Source organism: Kogia breviceps, chromosome 7 (genome assembly GCF_026419965.1).
Source record: "Kogia breviceps isolate mKogBre1 chromosome 7, mKogBre1 haplotype 1, whole genome shotgun sequence".
NCBI lineage: Eukaryota > Metazoa > Chordata > Mammalia > Artiodactyla > Physeteridae > Kogia > Kogia breviceps.
In genome coordinates, this window is record NC_081316.1 from 96,970,767 (window position 1) to 96,994,847 (window position 24,081).

At 41.1% G+C, this 24,081-nt stretch overlaps 1 pseudogene; it reads left to right on the forward strand.

The window, feature by feature from the left end:
* Positions 1-1,946: 1,946 nt before the first annotated feature.
* On the forward strand, positions 1,947-17,935 carry LOC131760424 (centrosomal protein of 78 kDa-like; annotated as a pseudogene).
* The last annotated feature ends 6,146 nt before the right edge of the window (positions 17,936-24,081 follow it).

The following is a 24,081-nucleotide window of genomic DNA, read 5'->3' on the forward strand; positions in this document are numbered from 1 at the left end:
AAGGCATTATGCTAAGTGAAACAAGTCAAAGAAAAACAAATACTGTAGGATATCACCTATATATGGAATCTAAAAAATACAACAAATTACTGAATATAATGAAAAAGAAGGAGACTCACAGATATAGACAACAAACTAAAGGTTGCCAGTGCGGAGGTGGAAGAGGGGGCAATACAGGGGTGCGGAAGTGAGAGATGTAAACTACTGGGTGTATGATAGGCTCAAGGATGTACTGTAGAACACAGGGAATATAGCCAAAATTTTGCAATAACTGTAGATATAAAGTAACCTTTAAAAATTATATAAAAGTTTTTTCAAACCAGAAATCATACTGAAAATTGGAAACAATTTAAATGTCCATCAACAGGGAAATACACATATTAATCATTGTATTTTCCTACATGGGAATCCTACATAGCGAGAAAAGTACACGAACTAACTACACTGATCTTTACGTGTCAGCATGGATGAACCGAGCAAAGATAACACTAAATAAAGCAAGTAACAAGAGAAAACGTAGTAGAATACTATATGCTGTTTAAGAATACTTAAAAATACAGCCTAAATATAAGGACATCCATGGCAGTGATGAAGACCAAGTTCAGAAGAGTGGTTACCCAGGGTCAGCTGAGGAGTGGCTGTGTTTGGGAAAGTGGTTATAGCAGCCTCTTCAACAGGAATGGTAATGGTTTACTTCGCACGCTGGCTGGAGGATGGAGGAGTGTCTGCGATGTTATAACGTTAGCACGCTGCATGTAAAAGCCATGGCTGACCACATCTAGGGGATCTGATGCGTGGGAGCTTGTAGTGGGTGGAGGCATCCAGAAGGTGGTGGTACAAGAGGAACGTTGTACACGTAACGCCTAAGGCCTGACCAGAGGACGACCACTGTTCTAGAAACTGGACACAAGTCCAACTTCTACGGCCAATGTTAAAAGTCAAACTGAGGCATATTTAAAATATTAACAGTTTATGTGAGCAGAAATAGAATCAATTCATGCACCACCAAAGCGGAAGTGGTGAGGAGCACTCCAGCCACAGGAGCTGCAGAGATTTTTTATTTTAAAAGGGCAGAAGCAAAGCAAGGAAATTACTGACTTGCTATAGCTTTAAAGCCTAGTTGGCGGTTTGTGACTGGTTGTCCTCAGCGGTGTTCGTCACCCTGAGGCGTTGACAGGCTTAGATTTTGGTTGATTTACGTAGGCGGCCACATCACTAGAGCCACAGCAGGCTAACGGCCTCCTTGCAGGGTTAATTTACTAACAGCAGTTGTCTGAGTCCTTCCTCTTACTCAAGTCACTTCACTTCCTACGCCTCAGTTTCTCTTCTGTAAAGTGGATATTCAGTAGTAAATTCTCCTTGGAGTTGTCAGTACAAAACAAAGTGATTATTAGTAACCACGATCATGTCCTGAATGCATGGAACACGTCACCATTTGCCAACCACCGTGTCAAGTCAGCAGAAACTACAGAAATTTAGAGCGCAGAAATTCACACACCCGTGCACCAGGTAACGAACCACAGGCAAACGTTCACTCAGCCTTTCATGTGTCCCTCACGGAGTGAACGCTCTTTCCTGGGCAGGGCAAGCACAGACACTTATCGGGAGTTTAACTACTTTTAAAATGCGCTGATACAACCATGTCTCACTTTTGCTTGGATGAGTCAGCAAACGCTTTTTGGAAACCCCAAATTCTCCACACCTGCTACCTTTCGCACCGCCCTAATCTCGGAGCTCCCGCCCCTGCTCCTCAGGCCGCGTCCCCATGGGAGGCGGGGCTGCGTGGTGAACGCAGGGCAGGTTCGCTGTCGTCCTCGAGCCCCGCCCCGACGGGGTCGCACGCAGCCTTCAATTGCAGCACGACGGCGCGGAGGCGGTTGAGGTCCGCGTCAACTTCAGGTGTTGCAGGTTGGAGGCGGAGCTGGAGCGCGGCCTCAAGGGGCAGGCCTAGTTGGGGCCCGTGGCCCCGTGTCTTCTGGCTGCGACGCCGTTCCTGCGCATGCTGCGGGACCGCAGCCGCCGGGCGGTGGGCGCCCAAGGGGCCGGGAGGACAGCCGTGGCCCCCAGGCAGGTGTGGGCATCGTATCCGAAGCCAGCGTCCCCGAGGCCGCGTTCGGGCCATGATCACTCGGTGAAGCTGCGCCGCGACAGCGCTGCCGACTTCTCGCGCTGTGAAGACCTGTGCGTGCTGCAGGACTCGGTGCCTCTGTTCACTGTGCGCGCTTCCCTCCGGGAGGGCCTGATGGAGTTAACGCCAACCGCCTCCGCGGGGTGGACTGGGCGCCGCTCCTGAGCACCGTCTGCCCCTGATCTGTATCCAGAGCTTCTTCCAGCCACGGCTTGGCGAGAAAGTTTTGTAGTTCCCGGTTCCATTGTCTCGCGTGTGAGCGCTGCGAAGCGGGGTTTTAGATAGTGCAAGGTGGAGGGTGGGCACTAGAACCGGTGCCCAGTGCCCGGGTGTGCGTGCACTAGACAGGGCGTGCGGCCTAGGACTCCTGCCAGCTCGGTGACCCCGGCCTAGTGCCCTAAAGCGTCTAGGTCTCAGTGTTCTCATCTGTAGCATGGGCTTAACAGGACCCGCTCTCTGTGGCGGTTGCATGGACTCACTCTGTTAGTGCTTGTAGACTCTACGATGTAGAACACTTAGCACAGTTTGGAGCATCGTTAATTGTTCCACAGATGTTACCTGGTCTGTTGAATGACTTTGTCTGGTACAGACCAAAGAGATTAGGAAATTGATATATCCCAGCTTCATTTCCTTTCCGTTAAAACAGGTCTCAGGAAAAAAAATCTTTTTTTCAATAGTCATATCATATAGTGGAAAGAGTACCGGTGTGAAGACAGCTTAGGGTTTGAATTCCAGGACTTATGCTCTCTGTGGCCTGGGCAGGTTACTTTTGCACTACAATCCCCACACTTGTAAAATGACATTAAAAACCACTCTTTCTATGGGTTCTTAGAATTAATTAAGCAGGTTATGTGTGTGAAGTATCCTGGCACTTGAATGAGTTGTCAGAACCAAGGGCTGCTGGAGACGATGCTTCTGCCCTAGGTAATCTTCCCTTCTACTGGGCGGCAGGTAAACACAAGCACAGTAGTCAGTGCTGTGGAAGAAGTGAGTTCTGGTGCTATAGAACACAGAATCTTTTTTTTTTATTATTTAATTTTCACTTTATCTTGGAGTATAGTTGATTTACAATATTGTGTTAGTTTCAGGTGTACAGCAAAGTGATTCACTTTGAATCACATGTATATGAATATACATTCATATATCCATTCTTTTTCAGATTCTTTTCCCATACAGATTGTTACATGATACGCAGTGGAGTTCCCTGTGTTATGTAGTAGGTCCTTGTTGATTATCTATTTTATATATAGTCGTGTGTATATGTTAATCCCAAACTCCTAATTTATCCCTCCCCCCACCTTTCCCCTTTGCAGAGCACAGAATCTTGGAAGGGAAAGTTCAGGGTAGGCTTCTTGGAGGAGGTGCCATCCTTTCGAAGGATATGTAGAATCTCCTGGGGTGGCAGGAGGGAGCAGTGTGTGTTAAAGTTTGAGAAATGTAAGCAAATATGGCAAAACTGAGGTCCAGATCTAGAACTCAGGGTTTGGGAAAGAAATGAGAGTTGATACTGGAAACCTAGTGTGGACAAACAGAAAGGGGCCTTGTTTGTCATGTCAAAACTTTGGATGTTTATCCTGAAGGCTGTGGGAAACACCAAAGAACAGTGAAATGGAATTCTGGTTTAGAGGCTCACTTGGACCTTCATGTGGAAGGCAGTTGATTGGGTGTAGGGTGAATTGTAATCTAATGGTCCCGCTTAAGTTATAAAAGGTGGGACTGGATTTTGCAGATCTGAGAGAGAATGGGTGAGGCCTGGTGACCAGTTTGAAAAGGGAGGGCAGCAAGCGTGGATGACAGTTTACAGCTGCATCTTTTTGTGAGATACAGAGCACAGTAGAAAGGGAATGGGGGTGGCGAAAGGGTCTTACTTAATCTTCAGTGCTTTAGAGGGGCCTGGTAGACAGGTCTGGGCCCAAGGTACAGATCTGGGCTTTTTGAGAGGACGGGTGTTTGAAGGCATGGTAGAGACATAGGTTATCCACAAGAAGGTCCAAAGAATCATAGGTCTGAGAGTTTTTTAAGTGGGTATATTTGAGGATGTTTATAAGGTGAGAGAGAGTAGCCAGCAGAGGAAGGGTGTGAAGGTCTAGGAGAGGAAACGATTGTTCATTTTTTTCAAAAAGCTGAATACTTATCGTGTGCCTGGCCCTTTTCTAGGATCTGGGGTTCACACCATCTGTTATCTCTTCTGCAAGGACAGTTCAACTCATCCCCTGGTGAAGAGAAGTCAGATTATTCTTTGCATCCCATTCAGGTGTAAGAACTGTTCTGTACCTCTGAAGGGACTTTACTTAACCAGAGTAATAAGTTAGAAATCAAAAGAAATTATAGCTGGAAGGGACCTTAAAGGCCACTGTACTTAATTTTGCCTAATATTTCACATTGAACGTAAGAAAAATTTATTACAGAGCCCATTCTCTTCAGAGTTCCTTCACTGAAGCTTCTTTATGTCTTGCATCCAGTGGGTCTAGCTTGTGATTTTGACCTCCTCCTAAATTTGCTTCTTCATCCATATTACATTTTGCCCAGCAGAAACTATGGCAGAAGCTCCTGGGCTGTTTCACAGCTCCTGGGCTCAGTGCCTCCAAGTTCATCTGCCTACTCGGGTTGAGTGATCTGCTAACATAGAAAGATACACCTAAAATAATGCTGCTAATGGCTTGCCCACACAAAGTTAGTGCATACTAGCTACCCAGCGTGTGCTCTGCACAGAGGCGTATAGCCTGAACTGTGCTTGGTCAAGCCCCCTGGGGCTCTCTGACCCTGAGGAAAGGCAGCTTTTTGTGATCACTCCCTTTATCTAATTGGTCCTTCAACAGCGGGGCGCCTTTTTGTAATCAGCGGAGGCACCCTTACTCAGCCAGTGGTAGCCCCAGGCCTCATCACCTGTGGGATACAAGCCATGCTCCCTCCCAGGCTTGCTTTGGCCAACATCTCTATTTTCATTTCTGTCTTTTCTCACACTTGGACCCCTGGCCTTTAGTCATCCCCACCTGCAGTATTTACAGTGCCCAGCAGGTGTCAGCCTTGAGTGATGCTTCCTCTGCAGTTAAGGCACCTCCTCCTCCAACTCTGCATAGCCTCATCTTTCTAGATTCTACTTCAGGGTTATCATGAAGCCGTCACTTAGATATAACTTTTTGCCTCCATAGGAACCTCTGTGCATAAAGGTTATAGTTCTTTATCTCGTGATTGAAATTTTGAGTTTACACATATCCCTCCTTAATGAAGACTTTAAGGGCAGGAGTCGTTTCTACTCCTTAGCACAGAGCAGATGCTTTTTTTTTTTAAGACGCTTTTTAATGATGATGAAATATATGGTTTAAATCACTCATTTTACAATAATTTTGCTTTAGGTTGTGACAGAAATAAAGTTTACAGAAATCGTGTTGCAGTGATAAGAAATAAATATGTGACCTTCCAGTTGTGTAAAGCTCTTAATTGCAGTGTAAGTGCATCGGGTGCGCTAAGGAACCTGGAGCTAAGTGGGCTAGTTGTGAGAGAGAGAGACTTTACTATGTTAACAAGGGTAAGCCTTCATTGTGTCCTGCCAACATTTGATAGTTGCTTTTGGGGCAAACTAAACCAGTAAAATTTTAAACTCTTCCTCCACATTAAAGGGATTGAATAAATCAGCCACTTTGGTGCACCTGTGTCTTGCGAATTGTCCAGTTGGACTTGGAGGTTTAGAAAGTGAGTTTCAGTCTTGTTTAAGTCTCTTCCCATCAGACTGGTTTCATGATTTCCTTCATACCACGTTACATCCTGTCTACCTTTTCTTGGTGTTGTTCATGCCTGGATTGTCTCCTATACCTGCTCAAACCATGGTCCATTGTCATTTGTACCATGAAAGTTTGTCATGCTGGATACTGTCACAACTAATTTTACTTAAGTTTGTGTTAAGCCACAAACCACACATTTTGTATATTTTCTGTTTTTTGTGTTTGTCTATATTTTTATGGTTTCTCTTCAAGAAATGTTATGGGAAGGGAAATAACAAGATATAAAGAGCAAAAGAGTCATAATTCTCTTTAAATTGTTAGAACGTCTATCTGCAATCATAATTATGATGCACTGTGGTATGTGTTAAAATAGGAAATACATGTAACGTCCCCTAGGAGCAGCAAACTCAGTGGTGTTAGTGGGCGTGTGTCATGGAAGTAATCACAAAGCAGGTGACTGTTGGTTGGGGTCCTGAAACATTTTGTGTGTTCCCTGTGTCCAGTAGTGGTCTGGAGGGGTAAGGAAGCCTACCTTTCCATTTGAGGGAGCAGAGGGTTTGAGGTCCTCTCTCTCATATTGCTCTAGTATACTGCATAGCACCTAATAAAATACTGGGTTTATAGTTGCCGTTTAAATCACTTATTGAGGGCTTGAGGGCTTCCCTGGTGGCGCACTGGTTGAGAGTCCGCCTGCCGATGCAGGGGACACGGGTTCGTGCCCCGGTCCGGGAGAATCCCACATGCCGCGGAACGGCTGGGCCTGTGAGCCATGGCCGCTGAGCCTGCGCGCCCGGAGCCTGTGCCCTGCAACGGAAGAATCTTATTTTTTTTATTTTTTTTATTTTTTTTCCTATATCTGAAAAGGTGTGTAGTACTTTGCTGAGTGGTTGGGAATAAAGTTTGCATTATTCAGTGTATTCAGTTTTAGTATCTAAATAGAATTAAACTGTTGCTGTAAACTGGAATAACACTTTGTTACTGACAAGTTTTAGAATGCATCTGTTCGTCAATTACCTGTTTGGGAAGATTATAGTTAATGATTTTAAGAATGTGGCTATAAACCTCCAATTGACTCAAGAAAAGCAAATAAGTCAAGATTGACAAATGTATAGGCACACACATCTTATTGTGTGTGTGTGGTTTTTTTTTTTTCCTTTTAGTTATTTGTCAAGGTATAAAGAATTCTATCACACTTATGACAAGTTAAGTAAACTTCATGGGGTGTAATCTGACATGGCAGGGAGCAGATCACATGGCCTAGATCTTAAAGGTGATTTATGTTTAAACTTTCATGAAAACATATGTGATTGAAGCACATTAATATATTGATACAGATGGCAGTTAATTTTTGTCTTTTGATACATGTGAGTGCAGCTTTCATTTTGCTGAAAGAATATGACCAGTTTTCAGTTTGGGATTCTACCATTTAGTAAAGATAGTCCACTTAATTTTAGAAATGAGAGATTTAATATATAATACATAATAATATTTTTATGTATTTTTAGTTACTGAAAACATTTATTGTAATACTGTGAAGAAACTATGCCATTATAGTCTTCAAGATTTAAATGAATCAAGTGTTTATTAGCTGCTGTAGTTTTTAAACTAATAAAAATCAGTACATCAGCAATTTGTAATACAGTTTTTAAAATAATGCCTTAACAACTTTACAGTGGTTATAATTACTGTATTTAGGCCTAACATTATTTAATAATTTGACATGAAGCCTTTTTACTAGTTTGCTGGTGCAGATCAAGGATAGGTAAAGTATGGCTGGTGGGCCAGATCCAGCCCATCGCCTGGTTTTGTAAAGAAAGTTTTTTTGGAACATAGTCGCACCTATTGTTTACATGGTAGTTATGGCTACTTTCACCCTACGCCAGTGGGGTAGAGTAGTTGCAACAGAAACTGTATAGCCCACAAATCTGGAAATGTTTAAATTTAGATTTTAAAAATTGAAAAATTCTTTGAACCTATACAGGGCAAGTCCATTAACCCCTGGGGTAGAAAGCAGTCAAGAACTTGGGTGCCGAAGCCAAATGGCCTAGGTTCAAATTCCCTTTCTCTCATTTCATAGCTAGTGACCATGGGCAAATCACTTAACCTCTATGCCTCATTATGAGGTTTAAATGAACTAAAGTGTATAAATAGTGCCTGGTGATTGCTGTTGTTTCTGCTTGGAGCTTTTATAAGTTATTGTTAATAGAAAAATGACACTAATGATTTTCCTTTTAGAGTGTCAAAGGCACTTTGAGTCTTTTATTTTTTCAAGAATGTAATAAGACTTTTTTCATTTACAGTCAGTGTTCCCTGTTACCAAAATTTATTTTATGAATATAAAGAATTGGATGTCTTTAAGACAGTACTTGTGCTTAAATGCAAACCATTATTTCCCCAAGGCACATCAAACTGGCTCTGCATAGTCCCAGCCTCTAAAGCTTGTGTGCATACCCTAGGGAGCATGTGAAATCCATTTTGTAAATATAGTTTTTAAAATAATGCTTGGGACTTCCGTGGCGGTCCAGCAGTTAAGACTGTGCACTCACAATGCAGGGAGCTTGGTTTCGATCTCTGCTCAAGGAACTAGATGCCACATGCATGCCATAACTAAGAGCCCACATGCCACAACTAAAAGATCCGGCGTGCAGCAACTAAAGACCCGGCGCAGCCAAACAAACAAACAAACAAATAAATAAATAAATATTTTTAAAAAAATAAGTAAAATAGAATAATGCCTTAGGAGTTAGGAAAAGAAAATAGAACGTTTTTACCTTTGTATTATTTTTTAAAAATCTGTGTAGTTTATAATGTACATAAATTATATGTATGAACTTTGTGTATATGATTTGTTAATAAATAAGATGCATATTTAAAAGTTTTCTTATGGTTTGCCCAGTCAGGTGTTTGGAGGACATTGGAGGACAGAATGATGAAATATAGAGCCTCAGCAAAGATAGAATTTAGAACCAATTCCCTAACTTAGAATATAAGGAAAATAATTCATAGACTGTAATTGAGTTGTCCAACTTTACATAAGTGTTCAAAAACAGGACATCCAGTGGCTAGAATCTAATCACTGACCGACTAGAATCTGGGTCACTGGACTCGTAAACCAGAACTGACTGTTTAATTTCTCAATTGATGATCCTGGCATATATGCTTTATATGTGTGTGTGTAAATCTCTGGCATAATAAGCCATACTCAGTAGGCACACCCTGTTTCCTTATTCAAGCATCTTAATTTCATCCCATTAAATCTTTGAAGTATCAGACTACCAGAAGGCATGAAGAAACCTGGGCTGAGAGTCTTCGTTCCAGGAGACCTGATCTTGACTGTATGGCTGGTTTGAGGTGCATCACTCTGAACTGCAACATGCTCATTGGTGACCTGGGTGCATGTGCTTTTGGAGAATCTCTTAGTGAGGAATTATGGCTTAGAGGTAAATTCTAAAATTGAAAATATTTAATTTTTAATATGATATATGCTTAGCTTTTGGCATGATGCTGTTGTGATAGGAATTTTTTTAACCCTCATTTTTCTGATAGCTTTTATGTTGCTTTAAAACTTTCTCCAAGAGTTGCATATATTCTTTACAGAAAATACAGAGTAACAAGAGAACAATTACGTATAATCTTAATACCCAGACATAATCACTGTTCATTTTGGTGTATATGCTTTCAGTCTTTTTTTTTCTATATATATTTGTACACTTAGGGATTACAAAAATAGAATTATAGTATACTTGCTATTTCATATTCCTGCTTTTTTCACTTAATGATATATCATGTAGTATTCCATGGTATTGATGTCCCATAGTTTAATCAATTCTTTGCAAATAGATTTAGACAGTTTATTTTTCCCTGTCAGAAACAATGTGAATACATTGTATATACATCTCTGTGTTCATCGGGATTACTTCTGTAGAATAAGGTACTAGAAGTGGAATGACTAAGTGTGACATACTTTTAAGACTTTTCATACACATGGCCAAATTACCACCCAGAAATGCTATGCCAATTTGTAGTCCACCCCAACAGTGGATGTGAAGCCTGCCTCTCACAAATACTGGCTTGTAGCACTTTTAAAAACTGTAAAACTACAAAATGAGTACCTCTCTCTTTTTCTTTTTTTTTTTTTTTTTTTTTTTTTTTGCGGTATGCGGGCCTCTCACTGTTGTGGCCTCTCCCGTTGCGGAGCACAGGCTCCGGACGCGCAGGCTCAGCGGCCATGGCTCACGGGCCCAGCCGCTCCGCGGCATGTGGGATCCTCCCGGATCGGGGCACAAACCCGTGTCTCCTGCATCGGCAGGCGGACTCTCAACCACTGCGCCACCAGGGAAGCCCAGTACCTCTCTTTTTTATGCAAGTGGGATTACTCCAAATTTTGTAACTTTCTTCAGTTAATTTAGTATGAGCATCTTAGCAAGTCAGTAAATATGCATCTACTGCATCATTTTTTGTGACTGTTCAGTGTTCCATTATATGAATATGCCACAGTACACATAGCTTATCCATTCTTGTATATAAGCTATGTCCAGTTTTTCAGTTACAAATAGTACTCTGATATATATCCTTACCTATATCTCTGACTATTTCTTTTGGTTAAGTTCTTAGAAAGAGAGTTGTTGGATCAAAAGGGTATAGACTTTGTAAAGGCTTTTATTACAGAGTCTTGGCTTAATCTGATAGGAGAATAACCACATGTTTTATTTTGTATTCCTTTGATATACTGGTGAGGTTTACTGGCTATTTGTATTAATTTGGCTAGTTGGTTAATTATACCCTGTGTCCATTCTTCTGTAGTGAGAGTTTGTAAGGGTTGTATCATATCCTGTCAGATCCATATGTCTGACTTTCTATTTCCGTGTGTCGTGGGGTGTTGAAAGATTCCAGTTATTTTAATGTGATGGTCCACACAACACTTAAAAAAAAGACTCATGGTAGTTTCCTTTCATGTAATATTTTTTAATGCCTGTGCTTTTGTGATGATCCCTTTTGTTTAAATGAGTAGGTTGTTCAGCCCCAGAAATACTAGAATTCATGGTCATTTGTTCTGATTTTTGTCTGACCTTTTACAGAGAGAGTTCTTGACCATCATACTTTCATGATAGGTTTTTAGTATGCTCTATTCACACATTCTTTGAATTTATTATTATTTGTATCCTCTTAGACTTGTCTTTTTTGTTCTAAAACTAACAGTTATTAAATTTCTTCTATTTTTGTTTTCCCCTTTTAACTAGTTTCAAGTGTGATTTGCAGCTCCAGATCATGATCAAAAGAATGCAGTGCATTTCTGAGCTCCACCAGTTTTTGCTTGTGAGGGTACACTGCCACTGCCGCCCTTGCTAATTATGAACTGAGATTCATTTTGTGATGTTTTTTGCTCATAGGTTATATACAGTAATTCTTCAGTTCTGTAATTGTAAAATATGTTGGATGATTTATTGGTACTAAAGGCAGGTTTATCATTGCACATCCAAGAAGAGGTTTTTAAATTGGATTATGCGTTATGTGTGTGCGTATACGTTTCTGTTTTTTTTCCATACCCCAAATTACAAACTTGCCATGATTTGTCTTGTGTAGGACTCTTCCACACGTGAGAAAATGAGAGTTGTCTATATGTTAAATCTGTATAGCGTTAGCAAGTGACCTTTTGTCTTTCATCAGCAGCACTTGATCTGCAGCAGTGTGGACTCACCAGTGAAGGAGCAAAGGCTTTACTAAAGACCCTTGAAGCCAATAGAACTCTGCTCATTCTGGATATAAGAAAAAATCCACTTGTTGGTATATGGTCACTTTTTTTTTTAATTGATAAACACATAGCAAAACAAAAAGAATTTGTTCACATATTGACAATTTTTAAAACTTAATGTGTTTAACTTTCCTCATCGTATACAGTTGTCCCTTGAACAACGTGCAGGTTAGGGGTGCAGACCCCTACGCAGTTGAAAATCTGGGTATAAGTTTATAGTCAGTGTTTCCACATCTGTGGATTCAACCAACCTTGGATCGTGTAGGACGATAGTACATATTTACTGAAAAATATCTGTGTGTCCGTGGACCCACGAGGTTCAACCCATGTTGTTCAAGCTTCAACTGTACTTTTCTAATGTTGCACTTCCCTTATGTTTTTAGCAGATAATGTACTAATTAAAGTGAGTTATACTTGTAAATTGTTCTCATCTCTACTCTGAATAGAGGTGAACCTAGATACTAAGCCTGCTTTCACCAAGACCATTATTTCCTTGTTGTGCAACCTCTGAATTCTTGCAAGGAGTACTTTACTCATTTGTCAGTTTCACAAGTAATTTTTTTAATACCTTCTGTGTGCCAGATACAGGTCAGGCACTAGGGATAAAGCAGTGAACCAGACAGACAAAAGTCTTGCCCTCGTGGAGCTTACATTCTAGTGAAGGAGTTCAGATAGAAATGGGTAAGCAGATAAGTAATATAATTTTAGATAGTAGGAAGTGCAAAAATACCTTAATGTAAGAAGAGTGGGGGGGCAGGTAGGACTCCATTGGATAGGTTTGTTAGGGGACAGCTTCACTGGAGAAGTGGCATTTGAATGGAGACCTGAATGAAGAGAGGAGCAAGCCATGGAAGATCTGGAGTAAGCACATTCCAGGACAAGGAGGCCATGAGTATGTAGGCATGTAGGTGGGTGGAGTATTTAAGGAAAAGTGAGGAGGCCAACATGGCCAGAGTACTGAGTGAAGAAGAGTGTAGTATGACATGAGGTCAAGGAGCTAGCCAGGGGTCTGCTCTTGTAAAGTCTTGAAGGCCAGAGTAAAGATGTGGATTATTCTAAACAAGTAAAGGGTTTTGAAGTGGGAAAAGGCATGATCCAAATAGTATCTGAATAAGGTGACCTGGTATAGAGAATAGACTTGGGGGATAAAGAAGAGAAACAGGGAGAGCAGTTAGGAGACTAATTGGTCCAAATAAAGAGATGTTTATGGCCTAGCTTAGGTTGGAAGTTTGGACCAAGTGAAAAGCAGTTTAATGCAGGTTGTGTTTTGAGGGTGTAGCTAACAAGACTTGCAGATAGATTAGATGTGGGGTATGAAGGAACTAGTAACAAGGAGACAAATCGTTGATGATTATGTGTGCAATTGGGTGGTATCACTTAGAAGAAGGGGGCTGATGGGAGGAGCAGCTTTTGAGGGAATATCAGGACTTTGGTTTGATATCTTAGATGCCCTTTAGGTATCTAAGTGTCTGGACAGTGCTCAGACTCTACTTTCTATCCAAAGGTATCTATCCAAAGCCACTTTAGATGCAAAATGTTTAAAGTTGACCTTTGCTGCTGCCAAAATAGTAGCCACTCGGTGCAGTCTACAAGGGGGCATCTTAGGTTTCTGAGGAAGAAATTAGAATACACAAGGGGGAAATAAATGTATAATTATATAATGTAGATTTCATATTTAATTTTATGGGAAAAGCAATAATTATTTGGCTTTTGGTTTTAAATGGAAGTAGCCACTCATTGGGAAATAATTACTCTAATTTCAATTTATTTTACTCTAGATCATTCTGTGATGAAAGCCATTATCAAAAAAGTCCTCCAGATGGAAGGAGTGCCAAGTCAGAGGTATATAACATGTTTTAGTTCTTTCGGAAGAATTTCTCTTTAATGGCTTGTTTTTCTTGCTTTTTAAAAGAATATTATCAAGGTACTTGCTGCCATCTTAAAACTAAGTTTTTAGTCAAATGAAATGGCTGTTCTGTTTTTGAAAATGTGTGATGCTTTAATTTAGGTTCCTAGAAATGCAGATTGAAAAGCTTTATTAACTTAAGGTATCTTAATTTCCAGTGAAGATCAAACCCTCATAAATTACCTGTAAGTTAAATGGCATATTTATTATTTCTCTCTCAGTACTGGTGGATAACTTCTCCATCGGTGAAGGAACCATCCAAAACTGCTTGACAAAAAAAGAACTATAATTTTGGGAAGTGGTCGAAAAGGAAAAACTACTATTAGAATTGGTAACTCTTTCTTTTGTTTAGTGCTACTAGAACTTATACCCCTTATGTTTTCCGGTGTGCTAAAATTAAAATAGCCTTAATGGTTATTCCTTAATGGTTAATTATTTCCTTAATGGTTAGCTGTTAATATTATTTGTGGTTCTTATGGAGCACACCTAGGATGTTCCTGACACATAGTGTTTAATATGTACTAGATTTTAATAGTCTTAATTTTAATATGATAAAGCTGTTGAAGTGATCAAATCCATATCTGAGGTCACCTTTTCTTACTTTCATGGGGGTCCAGGCCTTCGGAAAGAGAGGGAAGCATGTGATGTGTCTAGTGACAACCCCAAAATAAAATAAAATATGCAGAGCCCTTGGCGCTTTGCAGATATGAATACTTTTTATTGTCCTTACAACCCTGTGAATAGACAGTGTTTTACAGCAGCGCAGACAGGTTAGGGTCAGGTGCAGCGGGAAGTGGGATCAGGCTGGAGAACATGGGGAGAGTCGGGCGGCTGGTTCCGGAGCCTTTACTAAGGAGACAACAGAAATCACAGAAGATAATGACTATTTTTTCAAAATGCAGGAATCAGTGGAAAAACTAGAAATGATCATGTTCAGAATTGTGATCGGTTATGTCTAAATATGTAAGTCAGTTACTTTCCCATTCTCCAGAAACAATAATAAAAAACAAGGAAAGATCCCATTCGCGGTAGTCACACAAATTAGTAAATATCTAAAAGTCAGTTCAGTGTTCACCTGAAAAAGTTAGTGCCGAAGGAGAGATGAAACATTTTAAACATATATGTTAACATTAATAAAATGTAATGTTAACATATGAACTATCAACATATAAAGCCACTGGCAGGGGGAAAGACAGATCGGTGGAAAAGTCCAGAAACTGGTCCATGTTTACTTGAGAATTGCATTTTAAATAAGACAGTTTTAAAGTCTGACTTGACTTTTTGTCTAATTGACTGATTGAAGCATTGATAATTCATTTAAACAGAAATTAGATATTTGTATCACAGCATACACAGACCCTCCGTGGTCTGCAGTCCTGCCCCCAGCCAAGGCACCTGGCACCCCAGGTGCTGCAGAGAACTTGCTGGGGTCCCCCATGCCTTGGCAGAGACAGCTCTCTGCCAGATGCCCTTCCTTTGTCTCCCCCTGTCCTGACCCCTCCCACCTCCCTTCCTCTGAAACCTTCAACCTTCTCTCGGGCAGAGTTACTTGCTCCGCTCTGTGCTTCCACAGTGCTTGTCCTGTGGAATCTGAATTCCCTCCACAGCCGTCTTGCTAGGTTGGGAGCAGCCAATTCCCCTTCATCTTTTCCTTCCTTCCTTCAGCCCCACACCAGGGACACTCTCGGGCACCGTACAAATTTAATCTTCAATTTCTAGTTGTTATGACATTGTTGCTGTCATGGTACCACCTACGTTCACAATAGGATGGGTAAATGTGTGGGGGACGACTGTAAATACAGATTCTTTGTAAATCCAGATTCTTAATTTTCCCCCCTTTTAATATTTTTTCCCCTTAAATCACGTGTCCTTTTTGCTGCTCCAGCTCTATAATTGGACTCTCACCTGGGGAGCCTGAGGCAGCAGAATATCAAAGAGGGTAGACACTAAATTTTTAATGTAAATGTCAACCAGGATACCTACTACCTGTGCAAAGGGGGGCCCAGAATTCAGGCTCAAAGCCTATTACCAGATACTTGGTTTCCCTGCTTGTGTCTCTTCTGTCAACGTGCACTTGACTCCTATCAACTTTAACAGGAATTATGTGTGTGCCTTGAGGGGCGAGCATAGCTTTTAATGGGGGCTTCCTCACACTGCATTTCTTTGTTGTTTACTTTTAATGAATCCCACCCACTCTGTAGAAGTGTAAGAATGAAACAAGATGTGCTTGAGAAAATGGAGAGAGTTATTACATATTTTCCTTGTAATCCAGAATAGCATGTCAGCTCTTCTTCTGTTTGTCTCCTTTGGTTGTCAGTGGAAGATAATTTTGGCTTGCTTACTTTCCAAATCAGAAACGGAAGTCCAATACTGACGTATCCTAGATGAAACTTGACCCATTCATTTTTGAGAGTCTGTATGAGCCCTGTGCAAGGTGCTGAGAATAAAAAGACAAATTTATTGACTTCAATAGATATTTACATAGAATTGAATGTGTTCCAGACACTGGTCTAAATTCTTATCAGTTATCTACTTTTGCATCATAGAACACTTCAAGACAGTGACTTAAAACCACAGCCATTTCTTTTGCTCAGGATTCTTTTCAGTCAGCAGGTCGGGCTGGGCTCAGTGGGGTGGTTTCTTCTGCTGGTCTCATCTGAGATCACTTATTCAACCAAAGTCATCTGGTGATTCACCTAAAGTCTAAAATGGCCCCCCTCACCTGTCTGGCAGCTGCTGCTGGCTGTGGGCTGAGCCTGTTATTTCCAGCAGGCTAGCATGGGCTTGCTTACATGGCAGTGATGTTTTAAGAGGGCAGGTATAGAAGCTGCATGCCCCTTGAGGCCTCAGCTTGGAAGTTGCAAAGCATCACTCCTGTTGCAGTCTCTTGGTCAAAGGAAGTCCACAAGGCCAGCCCAGATTCAAAAGGTGTGGAGCACTACACCCCACCTCTTGCTGGGAGGGCTGCAGAGAATTTATGGCCATTTAGTCCTCATATCAGAGAGGTACAACAGAGAAATTTAGTAACTTGTTCAAGGTCACACAGCTTGGGACAGTACAGTGTTTTAAGTGCTTTGAAAGCTGCTGCTCATTTTTTAAAAATCTTACAGCCACTATTTGGACCACCTTATTTTTTTTCTCTGCAGCCTTGTAGAGAAAAGGTCATTCACTTTGCTGTGTGGCTGCCATGGGCTGGAAGTTTCATATATGTTGTACCACTGAACTGTTATAACTAGTATGAAATGGAGATATTATTATTATTCCCAATGTTCAGTTGAGGAGACTGAGACTCTTGGAAATTAAGTATGAGTCATATAAGAGAATGTTAATTCACTGTTCCATATGCAAGAGTGGTCTCCCTAAGTAAATTATAAATGTCCTGGCATAGATCTTTTTTTTTAATCTCTTGTTTGCATCTGGAAAATGGTTTTAAAAACTTTTCTGTTGCTTTGTTAATGGCAGTTGCACATTGCAGAAAAATAGCAAGAACAAAAGACATGTTTTTCAGATGTCCAGTGGAGCCCCCAATAGAAGCAAGATGAATATTCCATTCCGCATTGGCAACACCAAAGGAGATGATGCTTTAGAAAAAAGATTTCTCGACAAAGCTCTTTAACTCAATATGATGTCCCTGAAAGGGTGGTGAGTACATATCCCATCCAGAAGCTTGTCAGAGAGTTGGTTTAGTTTTCAGATGCTGAAGGAAACACATCTAGGAGCCTGCCCATCCTGGAGTAGCAGTTACTATAACTAGTTGGGAAAGACCATTTGTTACGGGGGTTCTCCTGCTGCTGCTTACAGACCCCTTAGCACAATTGCACGGCCGAGAGCATGGGGGGGGCACACCTTCTAGGAGCTTTGGTCAAAATTTCCTTTGAAAATCTCTGCTCTGACAACACAAAGGGTGCCATCCCATCTCTGGTGCAGCTGGCACAAGCCTGTTCAGTGTAAGAACAGATCACTGTTGCTCCCCTGAACATCAGAGAGAGTAGTTAATTCTGTAAGCTCCATGATAAATGTATGTTCTCACACATGAGAATAGCTGCCCACTCCCTGCCCCCTGTATGGCAGGCTCATCGAAGAGTTGAGCTAACCGAGGTTACATGTGAGCGTGACGGTCCTTCACTGCGTTGGAAAGGAATTTTCTAATGACTGAGATGTGTGACGCTCCTGACCACCTGCGGGGGCTTTCAGGTGGGAGGTTGGACACGATGGCCTCAAGTGCCATGACTCTCGCAGGAGCTGGTGACGGGAAGGAGGGTCGTCTTGATGCTCAACCAGATGCTCCTGTTCTTAACGGCTGCATCTGTGGTTCTTCTGGGTCCGTGGGAGGCATTCGGGCCTCTCTGTATAATGCTGTCACCATCGAAGATGTCCAGAAGCTGGCAGCCTTCATGAAGCATTTTTTGGAGATTCACCAGCTATGAGCACATCCTAACCAATATACGCTCTGCCCTTGAACAATGTACAAAATTGAAAGTCACTTGGGCATGGCTAAAAAACCTAAGGAAACACAGTATTTTTCTCGAATGAACATGCTTATGATAGATTTTCTTCTTTTTTCAGAGAACAGCAAAACATCCACAGCTATCCCAAGCTGTTGAAACTTAACCTTAATTCTGACTTGAACTGGAAGCTTTTAAAAAATCTTGCCTTGCTTTTCTACCAAATTCTAGCTACTGTTGTCTTTGCTACTTTTTCTGCCTATATCTCATATTCAAAGCTGCCTATGGGTTTAATTATATGCAAATTGCAGGTTATTTTTAGAGACACACAGCATGGAGGGTGGGTGGGGCCCTCTAGGTGCTGAATTTTGATCCTTTGCAAGATGACAGCAGTGGGGTCTTCTGGATTCCTTCTTTATACGGTTATTCTCATAAAGTGATAAAAGTGACATACTAGGGCTTCCCTGGTGGTGCAGTGGTTGAGAATCTGCCTGCTGACGCAGGGGACACGGGTTCGTGCCCCGGTCCGGGAAGATCCCACATGCCGCGGAGCGGCTGGGCCCATGAGCCATGGCCACTGAGTCTGTGTGTCTGGAGCCTGTGCTCCGCAGCGTGAGAGGCCACAACAGTGAGAGGCCCACGTACCACAAAAAAAAAAAAAAAAAAAAAAAGTGACATACTATATGTTTATCTAGCAAGGTCTGTTTTTAATACCAAATAGTTTATATCTCTATGCATTTATATCTCTGTGCCTTTATATTTCTAATAATACAGTTCTTGTTGGTATATGTTGAGACTTTGAGAATGTTCGGGTCCTTGACCTTGTGCATTAGAGTGTTATGTTCTCAACAGTTGTGTGCCTCCCCTTCCCCCCCTCCCTTTTTAAGCTGCTTCACAAGATTTGGAAGCTCCCTGATTCACCTTTACTTTCCTTTCAGTGGGTAGAAGAACGGTTGGTTGATTGGTTGGGTGGTTTTGTTTTTCAGTTATTCTGTTAAACTAAAAATCTGTGTTAAATTCCCTTACTGTTTGTTCACATGACTGTTCTCTTTATGGTGTTTGACCAGTGATGCTGTGATGTGAGTTCGGGAAGATCTTTGCTGAAGAGTCTTTTCCCCTATTGTTCATCCATTTTCAGTGTTTTATGTTGACTGTGTGAAGAACATTAAAGTCCTAAAACATCTAAACCTTTATCAGTGAATTTTTTTACATGCTTTTTAGACAGATTATTCTTTTAAAAACTTTATGTTGGGAAAACTTGAGTCTAAAAATAGCATCTGTGAAGGGTATTTTGTTCAGAAAAGTATAAGACTTGAGTCCTGTACATCCATGTTTTTAATTATTCAGCATACTGTTAGCTTTCTGTTGGCTTTTGGAATGGCCATTATCAACAAAACACCTTACAACACAGCTCACGGTATAAAGTTGTATGAACTTTGTCCCACTTAGGCTGGAAACACGCCACTAGGACAGTTTTGAGCTATCTTCGTGTTTCGTTGGATTGTGTAATGAGGACTATACTGATCTTTCGTCCCAGCTCTGCACCAATTAGTTGGGTTAGTTGGGTTTCCTGCTTAGGGCTAAGCCTTTCCACTCTTGGTTCTCTCATCTGTAAAAAGGAGGATTAAAATAACTCTCCCACTTATCTCAGGGATGTTTGAAGAGCTTAAAACGAGGGTTCAATGCAGGATGTGACTGTTTAAACACAGTAAATGTTTAAACAGCAAAAGCCGGCCAGTCCATGGACGCCATCCAAGTGTTCACATATAATAGTGCTCAGAGTCTATTTTGCTTCCTTCCTCATCCATTCATATGATGGTTACAAGTCCCTGTGGTTTGTACCGGCCCCAAATCTCTTGAATCTCCACTTATTTCCATTCCCATTGCCACAGCCAGCTCTGTCAGCCCTCAGCGGATCATTTCAGCAGCCTCATCTGCCCCCACCTGCCCCTACCAGCACAGCCAGTTGGATGATCACTTCCCCTTTATGCTCCTCCTTGGTTCATAAAAAAGCCCAGGCTTCTTAGCCCAATGGTCACAGCTTTGTGGTGTCTGGTCTGGCTTCTTCTTTCTTGTGTTTCTGGTTCTTGGAATGTGGCATGCATATATGCCCATGCTACATCGGGTGAGCCTGGAGTTCCTGCCCCCGCTTAGCAAGACTGACGTTCTTTCAAGACACCTGCCAACCTCCTGACCTTGTTTGTGTCTCCTGCATTGGAAGGATGCGCTTTTCCTTTGTTCTTATAAGTGTGACCCTTTTATCCCATCACAGCACCTCCATTCTGTGTTTTCCTGTGCTTAGGATGTCTGCTTACGTGTCTTCCCCATCAGAGCAAGGAACAAGCACTGTTTCTCCACCTCCCTCACCTGGCATCCTGCCTTGCCCTTAGGAGGTGCTCAACGACTGTCCGTTTAATGAATGGAAAGGCAGGGCTTCCTGAATTTCGCAAACAGCCTGCAGTAAAGGCAGAGGTACAGTCTCACATTCGTGGATGTTTTAATTTTTCAAAAGCTTACTATGTAATTTCATTTTTTACTAAACTTTAAAATCTTGGAGGGCTCCTAGACTCTTCTTTACATACGTGTGAAAGTGTTTGGAAAACGGTCAGCAACTGCATTCATACCAGTACAAGGGCGGTCGCTGTTGTCTGGAGCACAGATCGCTGGAAGATACTCATTGAGCGAAAACCTTGACCTTTGTGTGTCTCAAGTGAGTGAAGGGACGCCAGTCTGCTGACCGCGTGGAGAGAGGTGGAAGGGGAGATAAGGATGCAGGCCCCGGGTCAACAGGCTGCGGGAGGCACAACTGGCCAGTCTTTAAGGTTAAAAGCAAGGTGCACAGACACTTGTCTTTCAGGCCTTGGGAGATCTGTGTAAGGCTTGGTGACCTCATGTTCCTTTAGATCCTCCAGAGTGTCCTTCTTCTCTCAAACTGATTTTGACTATTTTTCTCTTTCAAAATTTGACAATGCATAATTATGTTAATACCACCTAAGTGAGAAAAAACAGATTTGTTCCCACGTTGCTTATGTTTACCTCCACACACTGCTTCATCCCCAGCACTGCGGCTCTGTCCTTTGCCTGCACAAGAAACAAAATTTTTCTGTTCCACGGTAGTCTATGTTTATCTAAGTATCTAATGCTGTCTCATCACAACTTAGCAGATGCTGGAAGGTATGGCAAGCCCTTAGGTGAACTATGTGATGTAACAAATAATTAGTCCCTTTTTTCCCTTTAGAGCTTAAGGAGCCACTAAGACCCCGTAAAATGGACAAGACCCATTGATAGATGTCCAGCTCTACCTAAGGCCCTTGTAGGTCTGGCCTTGTATCACTCTGGGATTAATGTTTGTTGTATCGTGTTCTTTGGAAGGAAAATAAAATGAGGAAGAATTTTCTCACATTTGATCAGACTGAACATAATTAAAAAGTGAAATGCTACTGAATCTGCAAAGAAGTCAGTCACTTTAATTGCAAAGAAGATTCCCTGCCTCTGTTAGTAATTGGGCTCTTCGTAATTTAGAATCAGAATCCATGATAGTTTGTGATAAATTGGCTCCTTTTGGGCTAAAGAAGGAAAGAAGTTCTAATTACCCCTGGATTATTCCAGAGTGGGTGGAAAAGCTTGATCAAGCAGATATTGGGAGAGAGCTAGCTAGGAAAGATAGCAGTGAGCAAAGATTTCTTGAATTTCTTTTTAAGAAGCTAAAGAATAAAATGGTTCTTTTGTTGTGACAAAAACAAGAGCCTGAGGTATTTGAAATCCCAGAGCAAATTGGATTTTCTAAGAAAATAGGGAACTGGGCATATTAGAAAAAAGTCCTATAGTTAGGTTATAGAAATCGGCCTTGCTTACTTGTTAGCACATGAGAATATTGACTGTCTTGGGCCTCACTTGGGAAAAAGTATGGAATTCATACTTTTGAGTGTTTAAATGTATAAGTAATTGGCACTAAGTTTAAGGCAGTCCAAAATGTTTTATTCAAATGAAAGCATAATTTAAGTTAGTAGAAATATACTCAGGGTCCTAATGAATGAATCTACTGACCCAATCCCTGTTGGTATCCTAGCCTTTGTCTCTCTTCAGATTGCCTAACAATACCTGAAGAATAGGCTGGATTTTAGGTTGATGCACTTATTTTGAATGGTGTGTGTTGATTTTATATATCTATATAGATGTAGATATATAGTTATAGATATAATTTCAAACTTAAAGTTGCAAGATTAGTACAAAGAACTCTGTATATGCTTTACCTAGATTCACCAATTATTAATATTTAGCTTTATTTGCTTTGGCATTCACTGTCTCTCCTTATATACATGTTTTTTTCTCCTGAACCCCTTAAGGGTAAGGAGACAGTGCCCTTTTCCCTGTAAATAGTGATTACTTCCTAAGTGAAACAACATTTTCTTACCAAACCACAGCACAGTGGTCTAAGACACAAATTTAACAATGATACTGTTGACTGATCTACTGTCCATATTCAAATTTTGCCACTTATTCCAGTAACATCCTTAATGGCTAATTTTTTCAGCCCAAGAACCTGTCTACAATCATGCGTTGCACTTAGTTCTCATGTCCCTTTGGTCTAAATATGAAATAACTCTTCAGCCTCTTTGTTCTTCATATTATTGAGAGTTTGTGAAGAGTGTAGGCTGGTTGTTGTGTAGAATGATCCTCAGTCTGGGTTTGAGCTCTGTTTCCTCATAGTTGTTTCATGTTATGTGCTTTTGTGGGGGTTCCACAGAGGTGACAGTGTGTCTCTCTGTGCATCCTTACAGGAGCCACCTAATGGTCACCTGTCTCATTAGCATCTTGGTTAAGGTGGTGCCCACGAAGTTTCTCCACTGTCAAGTTGTTATTTTTCCCTTTGAAGTTAATAAGTAATTTATGGAGAGATATTTTGCGACTCAAAGTATTCTGTTCTTCATCAAACTTTTGAATTACATATCTGGTTCACAGAACCGGTAATTCAGGTGGATTTATTTGATGGAGAAGGTGATGTGATTCTTAATGCTTATTTTCCACTAGTATTTTTACAAGCCACTCTTCTCTCTCCCAAAGGGAAAAAAAATCCTAAAATATAAGCAGCAGAGGTGTGCAGAACAGTGCATTGAGAAGTCAAAAGGCAGCCGTTGAAGGATATATATTCCAGGAGCCCTGAGAGTAACAAACATATTTTGAGAATGTGAACAGTATGGGCAAGTGTGCTTTTTGGTGAACCAGGGAAGGAGGAAAAAAATCCCCTGATCAGTATATAGTGACCAACTTGTAGACTTTTCCTTCCCTGTCTAGTCAACTTCGTTTATTTCTCAATAGTTTTAGAAGTACAGCCCTTTGGCCACACAGACCTTTAATCTAATAACCAGATCATGAACCACAGAGCCTGATTATGCTTTGAAATATGTGATATATATATAACAACCTAAAGTTAAAGTTACTTCTAATGACTCTAGCCTAGAAGAATAGCCCCCAAGAGAAAAGTAAAATCTTGGCTTCCATCTAGCCAGGTGAAAAGCCATAGGCATCCCGAGAAATGAAACTTGAAGTTGAAACGTAAGAAATGTAGGAAGTTACAGGTCATTCTGGGGGAAATAAATAATTATCTTATCCAGCACAGTAAAAAGCGGCCAGAGGCTGAATCATTCTTTTCTGTTCCCTTACCCCAGTTTAAAACCATAGTTTCTTTAGGTTGAAAGTCCAGGGGTTGAAGCAGAAATCTTTAGGAGTTCTTAGGAAATGACAGGTGAGCAGGTTAATAACCTCAAGTAGCAACTATTCTGCTGTAAAACACACCGGGGAAAATACTCCTGAATTTCTGATGCATTTAAATCTTGGGCAGTCTAACATATTTTTTAAAGAACTATGTTCAAATTAAGGCTCCAGCTGATGTTACCCAGTCGCCTCCCCCATTAAGCCATCCCCAGTTCTCCCAATGGCATATTGTTCAAGATATGGTGTCTTCCATGAGCAAGGTTCTTATGGATACAGGTGCAGGACATATCAGTTAGGGTTTTGTTGGTCACAGTAGATAGAAAACTTGGTCCAAACTGGCTAAAGAAAAAAAAAAATATATATATATATATATATATATATATATATATATATATATATATATATATATATAT